This window comes from Rutidosis leptorrhynchoides, chromosome 9 (genome assembly GCF_046630445.1).
Source record: "Rutidosis leptorrhynchoides isolate AG116_Rl617_1_P2 chromosome 9, CSIRO_AGI_Rlap_v1, whole genome shotgun sequence".
Lineage (NCBI taxonomy): Eukaryota > Viridiplantae > Streptophyta > Magnoliopsida > Asterales > Asteraceae > Rutidosis > Rutidosis leptorrhynchoides.
This window is the reverse complement of record NC_092341.1, coordinates 220,439,425-220,463,133: the sequence shown is the minus strand read 5'-3', so window position 1 is coordinate 220,463,133 and position 23,709 is coordinate 220,439,425. Positions and strand designations below refer to the sequence as shown.

Sequence of the window (23,709 nt, the reverse complement as noted above, 5' to 3'; positions counted from 1 at the left end):
AATCTTCTAGTGATTCAGATTCAACAAATTCAAGAATGGAAATAACGAAACCTCGAAGCATGGAAGACCGAATGAGAGCCATACGCACGGGCCAAGGTCACGCGTTTAATCAACCAGATGTTAGAGCATCAGATTTTGAAATCAAAGGACAAATCCTACACATGATCACTAATCAATGCCAATTTGGTGGTACAACAAAAGAAGATCCAAACAAACATCTTCGAACTTTTAATCGGATTTGTAATCTCTTTAAAATCCGAGAAGTTGAGGATGAAACTATTTATCTTATGTTGTTCCCATGAACTTTAAAAGGAGAAGCCAAAGATTGGTTAGAATCGTTACCTGAAGGGGCGATTGACACATGGGATGTTTTAGTTGAAAATTTTCTTCAAAGATTCTTTTCGGCATCTAAAGCCGTGAGACTTCAAGGAGAAATTGCCACGTTCGTGCAAAAGCCAAATGAAACGTTATATGAGGCATGGACAAGATTTGGAAGGATGTTGAGAGGATGTCCTCAACATGGTTTAGACACTTTTCAAATAGTGCACATCTTCTATAAAGGCGTAGACATCCCCACATGAAAAGACATCGACACATCAGCTGGTGGTTCCATTATGAAGAAAACCGCAACCGAAGCTCACAAGATTATTGATAACACAGCATCCCACTCTCATGAGTGGCACCAGGAAAAAGATATTTTTCATTCATCGAAAGCGGCTAGTGCCGATTCTAGCCATAACTTTGATTCTGTTTCCGCAAAAATAGATGCTTTCGAAAGACGAATGGAAAAGATGACTAAAGATATTCACGTAATACGAATCAGTTGTGAGCAATGCGGTGGACCATACTTAACGAAAGATTGTAATGTTGAGCAAACGATGGAATAACGTGAGAATGTTTCCTACATGAACCAAAGGCCGGGAAATAATTATCAGAATAATTATCAACCGCCAAGGCTAAACTTCAATCGAAATCAAAACATTCTTTACAATCCAAAAGGACCCGACAATAACCCATATAACCAACAAGGTCCGAATAACCAACCAACTCAAAATAACACTTTCAATCAACAAAGACCTGGCTTGTATAAACCACCACAACAAACCGAAGAGAAAAAGTCAAATCTGGAAGAAGTGGTATTTAAGCTAGTTGAATCTCAAACACAATTTATTGAAACTCAAACCCAAACGAATGAGAGGTTTGACCAGTCATTTAGAACTCAACAAGCTTCCATTTTAAATCTTGAAAAACAAGTAGGTACTCTTGTTAGATTGATGAGTGAAAGAGAACAAGAAAAGCTACCGAGTAATACTGAAGAAAATCCTCGGAATGAAAATGTTAACATGGTTTCAACTAATTCTGAAAAACCAGCACCAGAAGATGGGAAGATTTTAGATGTAAGTAACAATGAAGAAGTTACACCACCACCACCACCCGAGTATGTAAAGCCAGTGGTGGCACCATACAGACCATCCATCCCGTTTCCAAGAAAAGGAGTTGAGTATGAGCAAGTAATATGTAATAAAGTTGGTGATACCTTTAGGAAGAAGAAGAAGAAGAAGAAGAAGAATAAGAAGGCGCAAGAAACAAAAACAGTAGAAGTAAACCCGGTGAAGACAGTTCAACCAAAACGTCCACCCAGGATAGGTGATCCGGGTGAATTTATTGTTCCTTGTCTACTTAGTGACTATGTCATGTATGATGCACTAGCAGATTTAGGTGCAAGTGTGAGTGTTATGCCTCTTTCATTATATAAGAGATTAGGAGTATGTGAGTTAAGTCCAACGGATATGAGTGTTCGACTCCTTGATCAAACCATTAAACACCCAGTTGGAATTGCTGACAACCTACCCGTTCAAGTAGGTAATTTAACCTTTCTAGTCGAATTTATTGTCATTGACATAGAAGAGGACTCAAACATTCCTCTAATTTTAGGTCGACCATTCTTAGCGTCCACCGGGGCGTTATTTGATGTAAGAAAGGGTAGAATGACACTTAGTAATGATGAGAAATCAATCACCTTTATGATTCGAAAGTCTAAATCTCCACCAACCAAAACCGTTGAACCAGCAAAAACGATTAGTAAGAACCATGTTGTTTTATCAACTCCAACGGTAGTGCTTAATAATAATAAAATGCCTAAGTGTGGGGAAAATGAAGTAACACCTAATGATGACCTGATAACAAAGAACCCCGTTGTTGATACGAAATTAAACGATCCCGTTATTAATAGTTCAATGAAGAAACTTATTAAACGGGTTTACGATGCTAGAATTAAGGGGAACTTTAAGTTATGTAACCGGTTAATATCCAATCTATCGCCTAAAGAAAAGGCAAAACTAGTTGAATTTATGGATATTACGGAAGCAGCTGGTCACTGGCTTAAAGCTAAAGTCACAGATATGCAAGTTGATTATGGTCCAAGAGAAATTGACGATGAAGTTAATCACAATTTCGACACCACAACTACCTAAGTGTGGGGAGATTCAAATGTTCTAAAAAGAAGATGCTGTCTAGAGTTATTTGTTATGTTCTCGTGTAGTTCCGAGAATGGAATCTGATTGGTCTTTTCCACTAGCAGACACTAAAGAACTAGTTTTCTCCCTCCTTTCTGAATTTTTGTTTTTTAGGTTTTATATGAAATTAATATATTTTTTTTAAGTTTTGTGTGAATTTAAAAACAAAATTTACTTTATTTCATTAATTTTAAAAAAATGATTTCTAAAATTCGTCGTGAGTTGAAGATTAGGTCGTTGAACCGAAATTGCTTTACCCAAGGGCGGGACGACAAATTTTATTATCATTATTTTTAATTTTATTGATTTAAAGTATGCCAAAAAAATATTAGATTTTATAAATTTTTGAAAGTGATGATATATACCAAACTTCAAAAATATGTATATATATATATATGTTTGTATTTTATGTTATGTACAAAACAGGGTAAAACAACGCACTTTCAAAGACTGTCATTAAGTTCAGCAAAAGCTACTAATTTTGACGACAAGACGCAAAATATCAAATGTGAAATAACAACAATATACTTGCAAACTCAGTAATTTTAATCATTTTTCTACACTAATCACCCTCATGAATTTAAATTTTTACTGATTTCTTGCAAATGAGGGCATTGCAAGATCTCAAGTGTGGGGAAGGGTTATAAATTCTCTCGGGTTTACACTTGGTTTAATTGCCAAATTTTGTGAAAATTTGAAAAATTTTCAACTAAATGAACTCAAAATCATGTCTATACATATTTATGAACGATAAAACTAGGTGTTAATGCCGAAATTATTGTTACCTCGGAAAGGACATAAATTGAGAAACAACCCAAAATGCTGGAATTCATTTAAAATGGAATAAAAGAAAATAAAAAGGCAAAGAAAAGAATAAATTAAAGCTAAGTGTGGGAAGAATGCACCAAGTTCTTTAAAACATATATCACATATTTTGTACAAGATTATTGCAGGTACTTTTGCTTTGGACGATACTAATCAGTTTTACCCGATTTACTGTAATATATTTGAAAGAAAGATGGATTTACACGATGAATCAATTCCATCATTAAAAGGAAGTAAAGTCTTCCGAAAAAGACACGCGCTTCTTGATTTAGGTCATGAAGTTGTCGTCCAGACCAGCTGTAGGTTGACGAAAAATCTAGAAAAGTCATCTCTAAAATCAGCAGGAAATCCACGGACCTCAGCATCAAACAGGGTCGCCAAGTGGTCAGACTTATCCTATCCATGAGAGGATCTGTTTTGTAAAATGGGGAGGACGCCGTGCAAATTAGCTGGATAAGACTAATGAATCAGATCCCCAGAAAAGGATAATCTCCTTAAAAGATCAAAAATCAGCTTTTAAGCCTGATATCACTCAATTCTTGAGATTGACCTTAAAGATTGAGAATTACAAACTCATGGAATTCAATGATATCTAAACTCGAGCTTGAACGAGAAAATATTTTGATCAAAATTATAAACCAATTTGTTTTCTGAAAACTTTTTTTCAATGCGTTTATTACCATTGAACGTAAAATCCTGAGAATTCATCAAAATTCATTAGGTCACCTGAACCAAATCAGGTGTCAACCGTAAGAACGGTGGTTGCATAGCATGGTCGAAGACAGGACCTTGTGCCAGACCGAAAAATTATAAGGGTGAGCTTTACTATTGCTCCTACCAAGGATAGTAATTGCATCCGACACGTTGTGGACCATGAAAAAATGCATGTTATTAGACAGTGCCTTAACAGTTGCTTGTTCAACGCTTTCCTTTAGAACCGGACGGTAGTTTACCGAAAGGTAATATACGGAGCAAGTATACTGGACGTGTGCTTTCCTAATACAAGGTTAGCAAGTGGGTGACACAAAACCATAAGTTTTGAGCTAAAATTTTCAAATCTGAAACCCACCAAACCCACAAAAACAATTTGCAAACACCGGTGAAGGGTTATTCTGGAAAAATTATCTAGGGTAAAAGCTAGAATGAATTTTCAAAAGATCAAATGTTTTCATAAAGATCCAAATTCCTTAAAGGATCTAAACTTTCATAGTCATGTAGGACTGTAAACCACATCGTTACTATTATTGTTTATACCGCCATATTAAAATCACCGATGTATAAAGTGTGAAAAAAAGGGATTCGAGTGAAGTGTGATTTTATTTCAAGTTATGTATTGCTTGAGGACAAGCAACATTCAAGTGTGGGGATATTTGATAGTGTTCCAAATGAACATATATTTAGTAGCAATATCCTTCCAATATGTAAAGCTTTTAGTTGCAATTGTTCTATTTTTATGTAATATTCATTTAAATAAATAAGTGTGAAGACAAAAGGCGAAAACGACGATTTGAAGACGCAAACGTCCAAAAAGCTCAAATGTACAAGATACAATTCAAGTGGTTCAAATTATTGATGAGAAACGTCTAAAAATTATAAGAGTACAAGCCGCGAAACGCAAAGTACAAGATATCTACGCGTATGAAAGGACGTTCGAAAATCCGGAACCGGGACATAAACCGGGCGTAAATGTGCGACGCAACGGAGCGGAAATTACAAATCAACTATACACATAAATATAATATAATATATAAATAATTATATAAATTATTTATATTATATTATATATATATAAATGTCGACAAGCAAGGTTCCAAAAATGAATGAGCTGGATACACGAACTCCGCGAGTGCGGAGCTCCTAAGGCATAAAATGTCGCGATCGCGGAGCACACCAAATTCAGAATTCGCCTATAAAAGGCACGAGCTTCTGCCGAGTTTTTGTACCATTTTTCAATCTATCTCTCAATTTATGTAATATATTTATATTATAATTTTACTTTTAATTTTAGATTTAATAATAATAATGGTTTAGTTGGGTTATTGTAAGAAATGTTTTACGGGTTTTAAGTCGGAACTCTGTCCGTGTAACGCAACGCGATAAATAATCACTGTAAGCTATGTTTAAATTATTTAAATTAATGTCTCGTAACTAAGTTATTATTATGCTTATTTGAGCCGAAGTAATCGTGATGTTAGACTAAAAATTAAGATTGTGTTATTAAATTTTGTACCATAATTAGGGTATGGACAAAAGACCGACACTTGTAGACATTGGACCATGGACCATTAATAGATGGGAGGTATTGTCTAATCGAATGACAATTCTTTGGAGCCTGTCGAACCTATCTTCAAATTAATTAATCTAATAATTATTAAATGATTATGCATGTCCTATTTAGTGACGTTTATACGACATCTTTAACAATCATTTAATTAATCAATTGGGTTGGGTAATTGATTATTCATTCTGATCAAGTGGGTAAATTAATAATCATGGACTAATTAAAACAAGGGTGGATTACATACAAGGGTAATTGGTGTAATTGTTAACAAAGTATTAAGACCTTGGATTACACACAGTCGATAACCTGGTGAATCATTAAACAAAGTATTAAGACCTTGTTATAGTTCGAATCCCTAATTAGTTGGAATATTTGACTTCGGGAATAAGGTTAATTTGACGATCGTTTTATAATTATGACCGATGGACTATTGTGGACAAAAACCAGATAGGTATCAAATAAATCCAGGATAAAGGACAATTAACCCAAGATAATTAATTAAAATCAAAACGCCAAACATCATGATTGTAACAACCCAAACCGCGAACAAACCACGTGAAAATACAAAATAAAAAAAATTTGCTGCACAGTGAACTGGCGCGGCGCGCCATGATGGCCGCGCGGCGCGCCATTCGGGTCTGTCCGGAAAGTCTCAAAATGCGAAAAAGATTGACTAGTTCCCGACACTTTTAGACGAAACACTTTTTTTTTTTACCATACATCCAAATATGTAAAACTAACCTGTTTCAAATATAAAATCAAGTTTTACATAATGGGGCCCACATTAGCCGTTTTACGACTTTCGTACAAAATACAAGTTTCAATCACTATTTACATTTAGACGAGTTAGGACTCTATAACCCAACCCGATACCAAGAGCATAATCCCGGGGACTACCAAATCCCCAATCCGCGTCCGCATATCCAAAAGCTACCCCATCGAGCCCAAGCGCTCCTACGCAACTAGTCTAACAACTAGCTAGTTTCATAACGCAATACCTGTAAAAAGGTAAACAACGAGAGGGGTAAGCTAAAAGCTTAGTGAATGCAATAATTATACGAATACATATATAATTATACCTACTTGCAAACACTTACACAAACCGCAAACACGCTAGCGAACATAATTAGCTTATCGTCACAATAACAAGCTATAAATCTCCAATACCACAAGCTAGCATAACAACCGCATATAAATATAACTCGAATAATATAATATGCTTACAACACAATAACCATGGTTAACCAATCGTACAAGGGAACGGCGCTCGCGAAAACGCCATCGGTGTTCATAACATCCGTTAGGGCACTTAACACCTCGTACCACTAACCCCTAGGGTGGCACCTTATGTAGTGACCCGAACTTTTCCATGTTTATATATATTAATTGAGATTGATATTTACATGATTAAATGTTTCCAACATGTTAAGCAATCAAACTTGTTAAGACTTGATTAATTGAAATAGGTTTCATATAGACAATTGACCACCCAAGTTGACCGGTGATTCACGAACGTTAAAACTTGTAAAAACTATATGATGACATATATATGGTTATATATATAGTTAACATGATATTATGATATGTAAACATATCATTAAGTATATTAACAATGAACTACATATGTAAAAACAAGACTACTAACTTAATGATTTTGAAACAAGACATATATGTAACGATTATCGTTTTAACGACATTTAATGTATATATATCATATTAAGAGATATTTGTACATCATAATATCATGATAATATAATAATTTAAAATCTCTTTTGATATTATAAACATTGGGTTAACAACATTTAACAAGATCGTTAACCTAAAGGTTTCAAAACAACATTTACATGTAACGACTAACGATGACTTAACGACTCAGTTAAAATGTATATACATGTAGTGTTTTAATATGTATTCATACACTTTTGAAAGACTTCAAGACACTTATCAAAATACTTCTACTTAACAAAAATGCTTACAATTACATCCTCGTTCAGTTTCATCAACAATTCTACTCGTATGCACCCGTATTCGTACTCGTACAATACACAGCTTTTAGATGTATGTACTATTGGTATATACACTCCAATGATCAGCTCTTAGCAGCCCATGTGAGTCACCTAACACATGTGGGAACCATCATTTAGCAACTAGCATGAAATATCTCATAAAATTACAAAAATATGAGTAATCATTCATGACTTATTTACATGAAAACAAAATTACATATCCTTTATATCTAATCCATACACCAACGACCAAAAACACCTACAAACACTTTCATTCTTCAATTTTCTTCATCTAATTGATCTCTCTCAAGTTCTATCTTCAAGTTCTAAGTGTTCTTCATAAATTTCAAAAGTTCTAGTTTCATAAAATCAAGAATACTTTCAAGATTGCTAGCTCACTTCCAATCTTGTAAGGTGATCATCCAACCTCAAGAAATCTTTGTTTCTTACAGTAGGTTATCATTCTAATACAAGGTAATAATCATATTCAAACTTTGGTTCAATTTCTATAACTATAACAATCTTATTTCAAGTGATGATCTTACTTGAACTTGTTTTCGTGTCATGATTTTGCTTCAAGAACTTTGAGCCATCCAAGGATCCATTGAAGCTAGATCCATTTTTCTCTTTTCCAGTAGGTTCATCCAAGGAACTTAAGGTAGTAATGATGTTCATAACATCATTCGATTCATACATATAAAGCTATCTTATTCGAAGGTTTAAACTTGTAATCACTAGAACATAGTTTAGTTAATTCTAAACTTGTTCGCAAACAAAAGTTAATCCTTCTAACTTGACTTTTAAAATCAACTAAACACATGTTCTATATCTATATGATATGCTAACTTAATGATTTAAAACCTGGAAACACGAAAAACACCGTAAAACCGGATTTACGCCGTCGTAGTAACACCGCGGGCTGTTTTGGGTTAGTTAATTAAAAACTATGATAAACTTTGATTTAAAAGTTGTTATTCTGAGAAAATGATTTTTATTATGAACATGAAACTATATCCAAAAATTATGGTTAAACTCAAAGTGGAAGTATGTTTTCTAAAATGGTCATCTAGACGTCGTTCTTTCGACTGAAATGACTACCTTTACAAGAACGACTTGTAACTTATTTTTCCGACTATAAACCTATACTTTTTCTGTTTAGATTCATAAAATAGAGTTCAATATGAAACCATAGCAATTTGATTCACTCAAAACGGATTTAAAATGAAGAAGTTATGGGTAAAACAAGATTGGATAATTTTTCTCATTTTAGCTACGTGAAAATTTGTAACAAATCTATTCCAACCATAACTTAATCAACTTGTATTGTATATTATGTAATCTTGAGATACCATAGACACGTATACAATGTTTCGACCTATCATGTCGACACATCTATATATATTTCGGAACAACCATAGACACTCTATATGTGAATGTTGGAGTTAGCTATACAGGGTTGAGGTTGATTCCAAAATATATATAGTTTGAGTTGTGATCAATACTGAGATACGTATACACTGGGTCGTGGATTGATTCAAGATAATATTTATCGATTTATTTCTGTACATCTAACTGTGGACAACTAGTTGTAGGTTACTAACGAGGACAGCTGACTTAATAAACTTAAAACATCAAAATATATTAAAAGTGTTGTAAATATATTTTGAACATACTTTGATATATATGTATATATTGTTATAGGTTCGTGAATCAACCAGTGGCCAAGTCTTACTTCCCGACGAAGTAAAAATCTGTGAAAGTGAGTTATAGTCCCACTTTTAAAATCTAATATTTTTGGGATGAGAATACATGCAGGTTTTATAAATGATTTACAAAATAGACACAAGTACGTGAAACTACATTCTATGGTTGAATTATCGAAATCGAATATGCCCCTTTTTATTAAGTCTGGTAATCTAAGAATTAGGGAACAGACACCCTAATTGACGCGAATCCTAAAGATAGATCTATTGGGCCTAACAAACCCCATCCAAAGTACCGGATGCTTTAGTACTTCGAAATTTATATCATATCCGAAGGGTGTCCCGGAATGATGGGGATATTCTTATATATGCATCTTGTTATTGTCGGTTACCAGGTGTTCACCATATGAATGATTTTTATCTCTATGTATGGGATGTGTATTGAAATATGAAATCTTGTGGTCTATTATTATGATTTGATATATATAGGTTAAACCTATAACTCACCAACATTTTTGTTGACGTTTTAAGCATGTTTATTCTCAGGTGATTATTAAGAGCTTCCGCTGTCGCATACTTAAATAAGGACGAGATTTGGAGTCCATGCTTGTATGATATTGTGTAAAAACTGCATTCAAGAAACTTATTTTGTTGTAACATATTTGTATTGTAAACCATTATGTAATGGTCGTGTGTAAACAGGATATTTTAGATTATCATTATTTGATAATCTACTTAAAGCTTTTTAAACCTTTATTTATGAAATAAAGGTTATGGTTTGTTTTAAAAATGAATGCAGTCTTTGAAAAATGTCTCATATAGAGGTCAAAACCTCGCAACGAAATCAATTAATATGGAACGTTTTTAATCAATAAGAACGGGACATTTCAGTTGGTATCCGAGCGTTGGTCTTAGAGAACCAGAAAATTTGCATTAGTGTGTCTTATCGAGTTTGTTAGGATGCATTAGTGAGTCTGGACTTCGACCGTGTTTTCTTTAAAAATGATTGCTTAACATTTTTGTTGAAAACTATATATTTTTAACATATGAATATTATGTTATATATTAATCTCTTAACGTGTTTGATATTATGTGATAGATGTCTACCTCTAGAACAAGTCCCATTGACTCACCTAATAATAATGAAGAGTCAAATGTAAATTGGAATGATTTGTGGACTGATTCACAAGTTCCCGAAGAGGAACCGGAAGAAGAGTCGGAACCGGAAGAAGAATCGGAACCGGAAGAAGAATCGGAACCGGATGAAGAAATAGAACCGGTGGGGGAAATAATAAAACGGTTAAGTAAAAGAAAATCCTCAACCAACCGACCAAAGTTAATTATGGTCAATGGTGTTTCCGCCAAGGAAGCAAAATATTGGGAGGATTACCAATTCTCCGATGAATCGGATTCCGACGAGAATTCCGATGATGTTATAGAAATTACCCCAACTGAATTTAAAAAGGTAAAAGAAAATAATAAGGGAAAGGGCATAAAAATAGAGAAATCTAATTCCAACCCCGATGAACTTTATATGTATCGTCAACCCCCGAAGTCCTTAAGTTGTAACAATGACCCGGGAACCTCTAAACCACCAGGTTTTTCTAAACCAATGTGGACAACGACGGCTCGTATTAGGGGAACATCATATATCCCTAGAAACTTGGCAAAACGAACCAAAACCGAAGAAGAAGAAACGAGCGAGTCGGAATAAGATAGTTGTATTCGTGTGGTGTAATATATGTAATATAGTGTTCTTATGCTTTATGATATATGTAAAAATTGCTTGTATTAATAAGTATTTTTTTTATGAAACTAACTCTTGTCTATTTTACAGTTTAAAAACACAAAATGGATAGACAACCCAATATTTTAAGAGACCTACCCGGAGACATGATTGATGAAATCTTGTCTAGAGTCGGCCAGAATTCTTCGGCACAACTATTTAAGGCGAGATCAGTTTGTAAGACATTCGAAGAACGTTCCAAGAATGTCTTGGTTTATAAGAGACTTTCGTTTGAAAGATGGGGGATATCACATTGGGAAACCCATAAGTTACGATGTGTTTACTTTGACGCATATATTGCGGGGAACCCAAATGCTATTTTACGCAACGGGTTAAGAAATTATTTTGACTCAATATATCCGAATATTGGACTTCGTGATTTAGAAAAAGCGGCTAACATGCAACATAAAGAAGCATGTTATGCTTACGGATTAGTAATGTTCGCTTCTCACCAAAGTGAGAACAAGAACATCGGGCTACAACTATTAAACAAAACGTTTCCACAAGTGACGGAGTCGGTAATTGGGGTAAGAAATGAGGTTTTTAGATTATTACGGGACTGTTGGACATTACGTAACCCTCGTCCCTTTGATGATGTTACAACACGCTGTCTTATCAACGGCCATAACGGTTATGTTGCACAAGACCAAGGATGGGAAGTAGTCCTAGTAAAACCAGAATGCATGACTTGTTTCTGGACGTATGAATTACGTGTCTTTATTGCCTTTGCTGAACGACTTGTGTACTAGCTAGAATTATCTTCACAACTATCTTGTATCAAAGTTATTGTGTGCTATATTTCATGCTTTATGTAAAATAAGCGGTATTGTAAGTTTGTAAAATATTGTATAAAAGTTTGAACGCGAAATATTATTATAATCAGTTTTTCATATAGAATTGTAGTAGTTGAATTGTATATTAGCTACTAAGTATGAACTTAACGGGTAGGTACTACCCGAATTTAAACTTATAAAACGCTAATATGAAGAAAAAGCTTTTATAAATGAGTTCATATTATGCTACGAAATACTAGTAACTACTCTTAATATTCTGTATGATTAACTTGTTCCATTTAACTATTTTGAAGGAAATGGCACCGACTACTCGACACACCGTGAATATGAATGAAGAGGAATTCCGTACTTTTCTAGCTTCAAACATAGCCGCAGTACAGGCTGCGCTACATACCAACAATAACCTTGGATCTAGCAGTACGGGAAATCGTGTAGGATGCACCTACAAAGAATTCACTGCCTGCAAACCTTTGGAATTTGATGGAACCGAAGGACCGATCGGATTGAAACGGTGGACCGAGAAGGTCGAATCGGTGTTTGCCATAAGTAAGTGTACTGAAGAGGACAAAGTGAAGTACGCTACGCATACCTTCACAGGTTCTGCGTTAACATGGTGGAATACCTATCTAGAGCAAGTGGGACAAGACGATGCGTACGCACTACCGTGGTCAGCATTCAAGCACTTGATGAACGAGAAGTACCGTCCCAGAACCGAGGTCAATAAGCTCAAGACAGAACTTAGAGGGTTACGAACCCAAGGATTTGATATTACCACATACGAAAGACGATTCACAGAATTGTGCCTATTGTGTCCGGGAGCATTCGAAGATGAGGAAGAGAAGATTGACGCGTTTGTGAAAGGATTACCAGAAAGAATCCAAGAAGATATAAGTTCACACGAGCCCGTCTCCATACAACAGGCATGTAGAATGGCTCACAAACTCGTGAACCAAATTGAAGAAAGAATTAAAGAACAGACTGCTGAAGAGGCCAATGTGAAGCAAGTCAAAAGAAAGTGGGAGGAAAACGGTGATAAGAATCACCAATACAACAACAACAGCAATTACAACAATAATCGCAACAATTATCCCAACAATCGCAACATCAATCGCAACTACAACAAACGGCCCAACAACAACAACAACAACAACAACAACAGCAACTACAACAATCATCCCAACAACAATAATAACCGCAACAACAACAACAATCAGAAGCAGCTATGCCAAAGGTGTGAAAAGAATCACTCGGGGTTCTGCACCAAATTTTGCAACAAGTGTAAAAGAAATGGTCATAGCGCGGCGAAGTGTGAGGTCTACGGACCAGGGGTTAATAGAACGAAAGGAACAAATGGTGTCGGAACGAGTAATGGCGGAGCAAGTAGTGTTGGAGCAAGTTATGCCAATGTAGTTTGTTATAAATGTGAAAAACCGGGCCACATTATTAGAAATTGCCCGAACCAGGAGAACACGAATGGACAAGGCCGTGGAAGAGTTTTCAATATTAATGCGGCAGAGGCACAGGAAGACCCGGAGCTTGTTACGGGTACGTTTCTTATTGACAATAAATCTGCTTACGTTTTATTTGATTCGGGTGCGGATAGAAGCTATATGAGTAGAGATTTTTGTGCTAAATTAAGTTGTCCATTGACGCCTTTGGATAGTAAATTTTTACTCGAATTAGCAAATGGTAAATTAATTTCAGCAGATAATATATGTCGGAATCGAGAAATTAAACTGGTTAGCGAAACCTTTAAGATTGATTTGATACCAGTAGAGTTAGGGAGTTTTGATGTGATAATCGGTATGGACTGGTTGAAAGAAGTGAAAGCGGAGATCGTTTGTTACAAAAATGCAATTCGCATTATACGAGAAAAAGGAAAACCCTTAATGGTGTACGGAGAAAAGGGCAACACGAAGCTACATCTTATTAGTAATTTGAAGGCACAAAAACTAATAAGAAAAGGTTGCTATGCTGTTCTAGCACACGTCGAGAAAGTACAAACTGAAGAAAAGAGCATCAATGATGTTCCCGTCGCAAAAGAATTTCCTGATGTATTTCCGAAAGAATTACCGGGATTACCCCCACATCGATCCGTTGAATTTCAAATAGATCTTGTACCAGGAGCTGCACCAATAGCTCGTGCTCCTTACAGACTCGCACCCAGCGAGATGAAAGAACTGCAAAGCCAATTACAAGAACTTTTAGAGCGTGGTTTCATTCGACCAAGCACATCACCGTGGGGAGCTCCTGTTTTGTTTGTCAAGAAGAAAGATGGTACATTCAGGTTGTGTATCGACTACCGAGAGTTGAACAAACTTACCATCAAGAACCGCTACCCACTACCGAGAATCGATGACTTATTTGATCAACTACAAGGCTCGTCTGTTTATTCAAAGATTGACTTACGTTCCGGGTATCATCAAATGCGGGTGAAAGAAGATGATATTCCAAAGACTGCTTTCAGAACACGTTACGGTCATTACGAGTTTATGGTCATGCCGTTTGGTTTAACTAATGCACCAGCTGTGTTCATGGACCTTATGAACCGAGTGTGTGGACCATACCTTGACAAGTTTGTCATTGTTTTCATTGATGACATACTTATTTACTCAAAGAATGACCAAGAACACGGTGAACATTTGAGAAAGGTGTTAGAAGTATTGAGGAAGGAAGAATTGTACGCTAAGTTTTCAAAGTGTGCATTTTGGTTGGAAGAAGTTCAATTCCTCGGTCACATAGTGAACAAAGAAGGTATTAAGGTGGATCCGGCAAAGATAGAAACTGTTGAAAAGTGGGAAACCCCGAAAACTCCGAAACACATACGCCAGTTTTTAGGACTAGCTGGTTACTACAGAAGGTTCATCCAAGACTTTTCCAGAATAGCAAAACCCTTGACTGCATTAACGCATAAAGGGAAGAAATTTGAATGGAATGATGAACAAGAGAAAGCGTTTCAGTTATTGAAGAAAAAGCTAACTACGGCACCTATATTGTCATTGCCTGAAGGGAATGATGATTTTGTGATTTATTGTGACGCATCAAAGCAAGGTCTCGGTTGTGTATTAATGCAACGAACGAAGGTGATTGCTTATGCGTCTAGACAATTGAAGATTCATGAACAAAATTATACGACGCATGATTTGGAATTAGGCGCGGTTGTTTTTGCATTAAAGACTTGGAGGCACTACTTATATGGGGTCAAAAGTATTATATATACCGACCACAAAAGTCTTCAACACATATTTAATCAGAAACAACTGAATATGAGGCAGCGTAGGTGGATTGAATTATTGAATGATTACGACTTTGAGATTCGTTACCACCCGGGGAAGGCAAATGTGGTAGCCGATGCCTTGAGCAGGAAGGACAGAGAACCCATTCGAGTAAAATCTATGAATATAATGATTCATAATAACATTACTACTCAAATAAAGGAGGCGCAACAAGGAGTTTTAAAAGAGGGAAATTTAAAGGATGAAATACCCAAAGGATCGGAGAAGCATCTTAATATTCGGGAAGACGGAACCCGGTATAGGGCTGAAAGGATTTGGGTACCAAAATTTGGAGATATGAGAGAAATGGTACTTAGAGAAGCTCATAAAACCAGATACTCAATACATCCTGGAACGGGGAAGATGTACAAGGATCTCAAGAAACATTTTTGGTGGCCGGGTATGAAAGCCGATGTTGCTAAATACGTAGGAGAATGTTTGACGTGTTCTAAGGTCAAAGCTGAGCATCAGAAACCATCAGGTCTACTTCAACAACCCGAAATCCCGGAATGGAAATGGGAAAACATTACCATGGATTTCATCACTAAATTGCCAAGGACTGCAAGTGGTTTTGATACTATTTGGGTAATAGTTGATCGTCTCACCAAATCCGCACACTTTCTACCAATAAGAGAAGATGACAAGATGGAGAAGTTAGCACGACTGTATTTGAAGGAAGTCATCTCCAGACATGGAATACCAATCTCTATTATCTCTGATAGGGATGGCAGATTTATTTCAAGATTCTGGCAGACATTACAGCAAGCATTAGAAACTCGTCTAGACATGAGTACTGCCTATCATCCACAAACTGATGGGCAGAGCGAAAGGACGATACAAACGCTTGAAGACATGCTACGAGCATGTGTTATTGATTTCGGAAACAGTTGGGATCGACATCTACCTTTAGCAGAATTTTCCTACAACAACAGCTACCATTCAAGCATTGAGATGGCGCCGTTTGAAGCACTTTATGGTAGAAAGTGCAGGTCTCCGATTTGTTGGAGTGAAGTGGGGGATAGACAGATTACGGGTCCGGAGATTATACAAGAAACTACTGAGAAGATCATCCAAATTCAACAACGGTTGAAAACCGCCCAAAGTCGACAAAAGAGCTACGCTGACATTAAAAGAAAAGATATAGAATTTGAAATTGGAGAGATGGTCATGCTTAAAGTTGCACCTTGGAAAGGCGTTGTTCGATTTGGTAAACGAGGGAAATTAAATCCAAGGTATATTGGACCATTCAAGATTATTGATCGTGTCGGACCAGTAGCTTACCGACTTGAGTTACCTCAACAACTCGCGGCTGTACATAACACTTTCCACGTCTCGAATTTGAAGAAATGTTTTGCTAAAGAAGATCTCACTATTCCATTAGATGAAATCCAAATCAACGAAAAACTTCAATTCATCGAAGAACCCGTCGAAATAATGGATCGTGAGGTTAAAAGACTTAAGCAAAACAAGATACCAATTGTTAAGGTTCGATGGAATGCTCGTAGAGGACCCGAGTTCACCTGGGAGCGTGAAGATCAGATGAAGAAGAAATACCCGCATCTATTTCCAGAAGATTCGTCAACACCTTCAACAGCTTAAAATTTCGGGACGAAATTTATTTAACGGGTAGGTACTGTAGTGACCCGAACTTTTCCATGTTTATATATATTAATTGAGATTGATATTTACATGATTAAATGTTTCCAACATGTTAAGCAATCAAACTTGTTAAGACTTGATTAATTGAAATAGGTTTCATATAGACAATTGACCACCCAAGTTGACCGGTGATTCACGAACGTTAAAACTTGTAAAAACTATATGATGACATATATATGGTTATATATATAGTTAACATGATATTATGATATGTAAACATATCATTAAGTATATTAACAATGAACTACATATGTAAAAACAAGACTACTAACTTAATGATTTTGAAACGAGACATATATGTAACGATTATCGTTTTAACGACATTTAATGTATATATATCATATTAAGAGATATTTGTACATCATAATATCATGATAATATAATAATTTAAAATCTCTTTTGATATTATAAACATTGGGTTAACAACATTTAACAAGATCGTTAACCTAAAGGTTTCAAAACAACATTTACATGTAACGACTAACGATGACTTAACGACTCAGTTAAAATGTATATACATGTAGTGTTTTAATATGTATTCATACACTTTTGAAAGACTTCAAGACACTTATCAAAATACTTCTACTTAACAAAAATGCTTACAATTACATCCTCGTTCAGTTTCATCAACAATTCTACTCGTATGCACCCGTATTCGTACTCGTACAATACACAGCTTTTAGATGTATGTACTATTGGTATATACACTCCAATGATCAGCTCTTAGCAGCCCATGTGAGTCACCTAACACATGTGGGAACCATCATTTAGCAACTAGCATGAAATATCTCATAAAATTACAAAAATATGAGTAATCATTCATGACTTATTTACATGAAAACAAAATTACATATCCTTTATATCTAATCCATACACCAACGACCAAAAACACCTACAAACACTTTCATTCTTCAATTTTCTTCATCTAATTGATCTCTCTCAAGTTCTATCTTCAAGTTCTAAGTGTTCTTCATAAATTTCAAAAGTTCTAGTTTCATAAAATCAAGAATACTTTCAAGATTGCTAGCTCACTTCCAATCTTGTAAGGTGATCATCCAACCTCAAGAAATCTTTGTTTCTTACAGTAGGTTATCATTCTAATACAAGGTAATAATCATATTCAAACTTTGGTTCAATTTCTATAACTATAACAATCTTATTTCAAGTGATGATCTTACTTGAACTTGTTTTCGTGTCATGATTTTGCTTCAAGAACTTTGAGCCATCCAAGGATCCATTGAAGCTAGATCCATTTTTCTCTTTTCCAGTAGGTTCATCCAAGGAACTTAAGGTAGTAATGATGTTCATAACATCATTCGATTCATACATATAAAGCTATCTTATTCGAAGGTTTAAACTTGTAATCACTAGAACATAGTTTAGTTAATTCTAAACTTGTTCGCAAACAAAAGTTAATCCTTCTAACTTGACTTTTAAAATCAACTAAACACATGTTCTATATCTATATGATATGCTAACTTAATGATTTAAAACCTGGAAACACGAAAAACACCGTAAAACCGGATTTACGCCGTCGTAGTAACACCGCGGGCTGTTTTGGGTTAGTTAATTAAAAACTATGATAAACTTTGATTTAAAAGTTGTTATTCTGAGAAAATGATTTTTATTATGAACATGAAACTATATCCAAAAATTATGGTTAAACTCAAAGTGGAAGTATGTTTTCTAAAATGGTCATCTAGACGTCGTTCTTTCGACTGAAATGACTACCTTTACAAGAACGACTTGTAACTTATTTTTCCGACTATAAACCTATACTTTTTCTGTTTAGATTCATAAAATAGAGTTCAATATGAAACCATAGCAATTTGATTCACTCAAAACGGATTTAAAATGAAGAAGTTATGGGTAAAACAAGATTGGATAATTTTTCTCATTTTAGCTACGTGAAAGTTTGTAACAAATCTATTCCAACCATAACTTAATCAACTTGTATTGTATATTATGTAATCTTGAGATACCATAGACACGTATACAATGTTTCGACCTATCATGTCGACACATCTATATATATTTCGGAACAACCATAGACACTCTATATGTGAATGTTGGAGTTAGCTATACAGGGTTGAGGTTGATTCCAAAATATATATAGTTTGAGTTGTGATCAATACTGAGATACGTATACACTGGGTCGTGGATTGATTCAAGATAATATTTATCGATTTATTTCTGTACATCTAACTGTGGACAACTAGTTGTAGGTTACTAACGAGGACAGCTGACTTAATAAACTTAAAACATCAAAATATATTAAAAGTGTTGTAAATATATTTTGAACATACTTTGATATATATGTATATATTGTTATAGGTTCGTGAATCAACCAGTGGCCAAGTCTTACTTCCCGACGAAGTAAAAATCTGTGAAAGTGAGTTATAGTCCCACTTTTAAAATCTAATATTTTTGGGATGAGAATACATGCAGGTTTTATAAATGATTTACAAAATAGACACAAGTACGTGAAACTACATTCTATGGTTGAATTATCGAAATCGAATATGCCCCTTTTTATTAAGTCTGGTAATCTAAGAATTAGGGAACAGACACCCTAATTGACGCGAATCCTAAAGATAGATCTATTGGGCCTAACAAACCCCATCCAAAGTACCGGATGCTTTAGTACTTCGAAATTTATATCATATCCGAAGGGTGTCCCGGAATGATGGGGATATTCTTATATATGCATCTTGTTATTGTCGGTTACCAGGTGTTCACCATATGAATGATTTTTATCTCTATGTATGGGATGTGTATTGAAATATGAAATCTTGTGGTCTATTATTATGATTTGATATATATAGGTTAAACCTATAACTCACCAACATTTTTGTTGACGTTTTAAGCATGTTTATTCTCAGGTGATTATTAAGAGCTTCCGCTGTCGCATACTTAAATAAGGACGAGATTTGGAGTCCATGCTTGTATGATATTGTGTAAAAACTGCATTCAAGAAACTTATTTTGTTGTAACATATTTGTATTGTAAACCATTATGTAATGGTCGTGTGTAAACAGGATATTTTAGATTATCATTATTTGATAATCTACTTAAAGCTTTTTAAACCTTTATTTATGAAATAAAGGTTATGGTTTGTTTTAAAAATGAATGCAGTCTTTGAAAAACGTCTCATATAGAGGTCAAAACCTCGCAACGAAATCAATTAATATGGAACGTTTTTAATCAATAAGAACGGGACATTTCACCTTAACACCTCGGCACTTCACCCCGAGTGGCATCTTAACACCTCGATGCTTCACTCATTATTTTACGGAGTGGTGTCTTAACACCTCGACACTACACTCCTAGGTGGCATCTTAACACCTCGATGCTACACCCGAGTGGCATCTTAACACCTCCATGCTACACTCTTCACGTGAAACGTGGTGTCTTAACACCTCGACACTACACCTTTCACGCTACAACAAATAGATACATTATATACATACGCATATAATTATTCCACTCACCTTGGAATGCCCGCATAAGTCATGTACAACATGATCTTCGTCCTCAAATCCGAGCAAGTAATCACCTATAATACACATAGGCACAATATACACATAAATTACACATTCTCTAAAAGAGAATCCGACACAAACATCCCTTAACCGAGGGATTACACCTTGCTCGCCAAAACCCGCCCATTTACAACCTAATGGACACTAACACATCACCACTTTGGGTGGTAATTCAAACCAACACAACAAAGTACGATTTAACCCTAAATCATACTTTACACCCATTAGAACAAACCTTGGTCTTAAAACTAAATTACTACTTAGGTAGTAGTCATTTCAAACGCCAATTACACAAAAACCCCAACACGTGCAATATTGACCCATAACAAGGTTGACCACGTTTGACTAAATCTTAAAATATCATTTTAACTCAAAATTACTTCTTGCGAGTAATTCATTCCAAAAACATCATTTAACACTTAACAAAATCGTTTAACATCCATTTAATCCAAATTAGTGTCATCCTTAATTTTGACCCAATTCAAATTACCCATTTTGACCAAAGTCATAAAACGCCCCAAAATCACTAACGACTAGTGATTATATTTCCAAGACAACCACTAACACTTAAATCAAGTATTTACCTACTTGACTTACCAAAACTTGACTTGAAACTTAATTTAACACCGAATCAAGCTTACTTGTCCCAAAATACCCATTCGACCCGTTTTAACCTAAATTAGGGTTTACACCCAAAAACCAAGTCAACACAAGTGTTCTAAGGTTTAACCAACACACGCAAGATCCAAACTTACAATTTAATCAATCGAAACCCTAAGTCACCCATTTAGGCTTACTTACATGAATCTTACCCAAAACCCCCAAATTTCACAATAAAATGGGTTTATAACTCTAACTAACACAAACCCTAACTCAAACAAGAAATCAAACACTACAATTCGGATTAGGGTTTACCTCAAGCACCAAAACGAGCTCTAGTAGCTAGAAACACCAAGGAGAACCAAAACCCGCTTCCAATTTGGGCAAAAATCACCATCTTCATTATTAACTCAAGCTTCCTCTCTCTAGAAACTCATCTCTCTCTCTCTAAGATTGGGAGTGTTTGAATGGATGTCAAAATGATCCAAAAGTGGATCTAAAACTGATATTAAAGCCTCAAATCCGTCCTTAAGTGAAAGGACCAAAGTACCCCTCATTTGACCCTTTAAAATGCTGAAAAAACGCATCAGGCACTTTCGGCGCGCCGCGCCATATGGTGGAGCGCCGCTCCACCCTACAGGTCAGATTTCAGAAACTTGTTTTGGCCATAACTTTTTGACCGTAGCTCCGTTTTTGATGAATCAAATATCGTTGGAAACGTAATGAGATTTACTATCCAATGGTAAGGTTTTAGAACATCAACTGCAACTTTATTTGGGATCCAAATATACACTTACAAGTCTCGTATTTCGAATGACGCTCGAAATAACGTGTAACTGAAAAACGGGTGTTACAACTCTCCCCCACTTAAATTGGATCACGTCCTCGTGATCCGTACAAACACTAGAAGTTAAACACTTCTCCCACGAACATTTCTGCTTCCAACGCGAAGTCACACAAGTAGTAAACTCATCCGAATCCTCGCTTCGTGCACTAACGCATCATGGTACCACAATATTGGGTAATCAACCCACGAGTCGAAACAACCGTAACCGTTGCTCCTACGCCGAGTATCCAAACTCATACCATACACTTCACAATCGTCCTAAGAGTAGAACAATTTACCGACAAACATCGTCGTCACACCTCACGATCTTACGAAACACAACCAAGCCCGACATCCATAACATCTTCTACAAATCCGAAGATCTAACCACACGCTAATAATCACTAGCGTGCATTACCGCAATGAACGATATCTCATACACTCAACGTCCAGAATTTCCATTTAGGAAAATACGAAAATCACTACATATACCTTCAAGTTCTCTCGGCTACAACTCGCCACAAGCTACGTCCGTAACCATATCACTCAATCAGTCAATCCGCACACGACCAATCCGTCACTGGATTAATCCAGGACAACAATAATACACCACGAATTAGACGAAGCATCAACACATCGTCATAGGGTTTCTCCTCTGAACCATACAATACGGCTTCCTAGTACTCGCATAGAAGCTATTCGTATACCAAAATCCCGTCAACGGCGAATCATCATCACAAAATTTCCGCAATTCGCCACACGACTCACAAAATATTCACCACGCCGGGTGAACTTTCCTACCTAGACCGTCCGTTAAGGATGGTCTCAACATTTCAATGCAACTAACAGTCGCATCACTAGGGAGCACACTCTCGTAAACAAACAACATCTGCGTGTCTCGATGTGAGACAGTCAAAATCGACACTCTCCGCCTCACATTCGTCCATAAAGTGGAATAATCCACTGACAATCTTCACGATTGCGTTTCCCGACAGGGAAAATACGATATTCGCCACGATATCGAACTCGTTCTCATTCAATTATACTGTCCGGGTTTCATGACAACCCAGATTTTTCACTACGGGAGCACTCGCAACAACACTTCATTCTCTCACTCCGGGATCTCAAACTTCACATTTGGTCTCATACCGCACATTGGTACTACACGACCACCTTACATAGGAAGTCTTACACTTCCTTCGATCCCATCCTCACAATCTTCACGCATAACATTCCAGAGTTGTAACTCACAATCGTAAAGCACGATCTCGAGTCGACATTAGCATCCCGTCACTCTTCCTCGTTAGGAACTCCGAATACCTATCGAGGCTTAGCACGGTACGCTCCGACATTTCACTATACATAACACCACTGGAGTTTTCCTCGGGCGACAGTAAAAACTCCCCCACTTAGGATTTATCTCCCTATTCTCACCGCCAAGATGATAACATCCAGCGGAATTGAAATTCCACGTCACACCTGACCATTGTCACCGTTGGTCATAAACATCAATTCATCGCAAATTCACTTTAAGCTCTCAGAGCCGACAGGCACAATCACTTGAGACGTCATACACGCAATGACATCGCACATCCATACCACAATTCACAACTAACTACCTTAATTGTTTGAAAAGCAAACTCCACCAAAGTCCTACATATGCCTCTAAGCCTAGGCATAGGTCACTCCGCTTACTCAGTCGTGCATCTCAGTCGAGATCACCCGCCCTTCCACGCAACGAGCTTTTTCAACAATTGCTCACTCTCATGGAGAAGAGTGACCAATTCCGACACATGATTGCGTCCACCACAATGTCAACACTTCATCATATCCTTCGGACTAACCGACCATTAAGTCCGTCACCGGCTCACCGGTCATCTCTACCCGTCTATCACT

The 23,709-nt window shown here is 36.2% G+C and overlaps 1 non-coding gene across 1 annotated transcript; it reads right to left on the bottom strand.

Moving 5' to 3' along the window:
* Positions 1–419: 419 nt before the first annotated feature.
* LOC139869713 (small nucleolar RNA R71) lies at positions 420–526 on the bottom strand. Its single transcript, XR_011766298.1, has one exon. It is a non-coding gene; the product is annotated as a small nucleolar RNA R71 (small nucleolar RNA).
* Between the last annotated feature and the right edge of the window lie 23,183 nt (positions 527–23,709).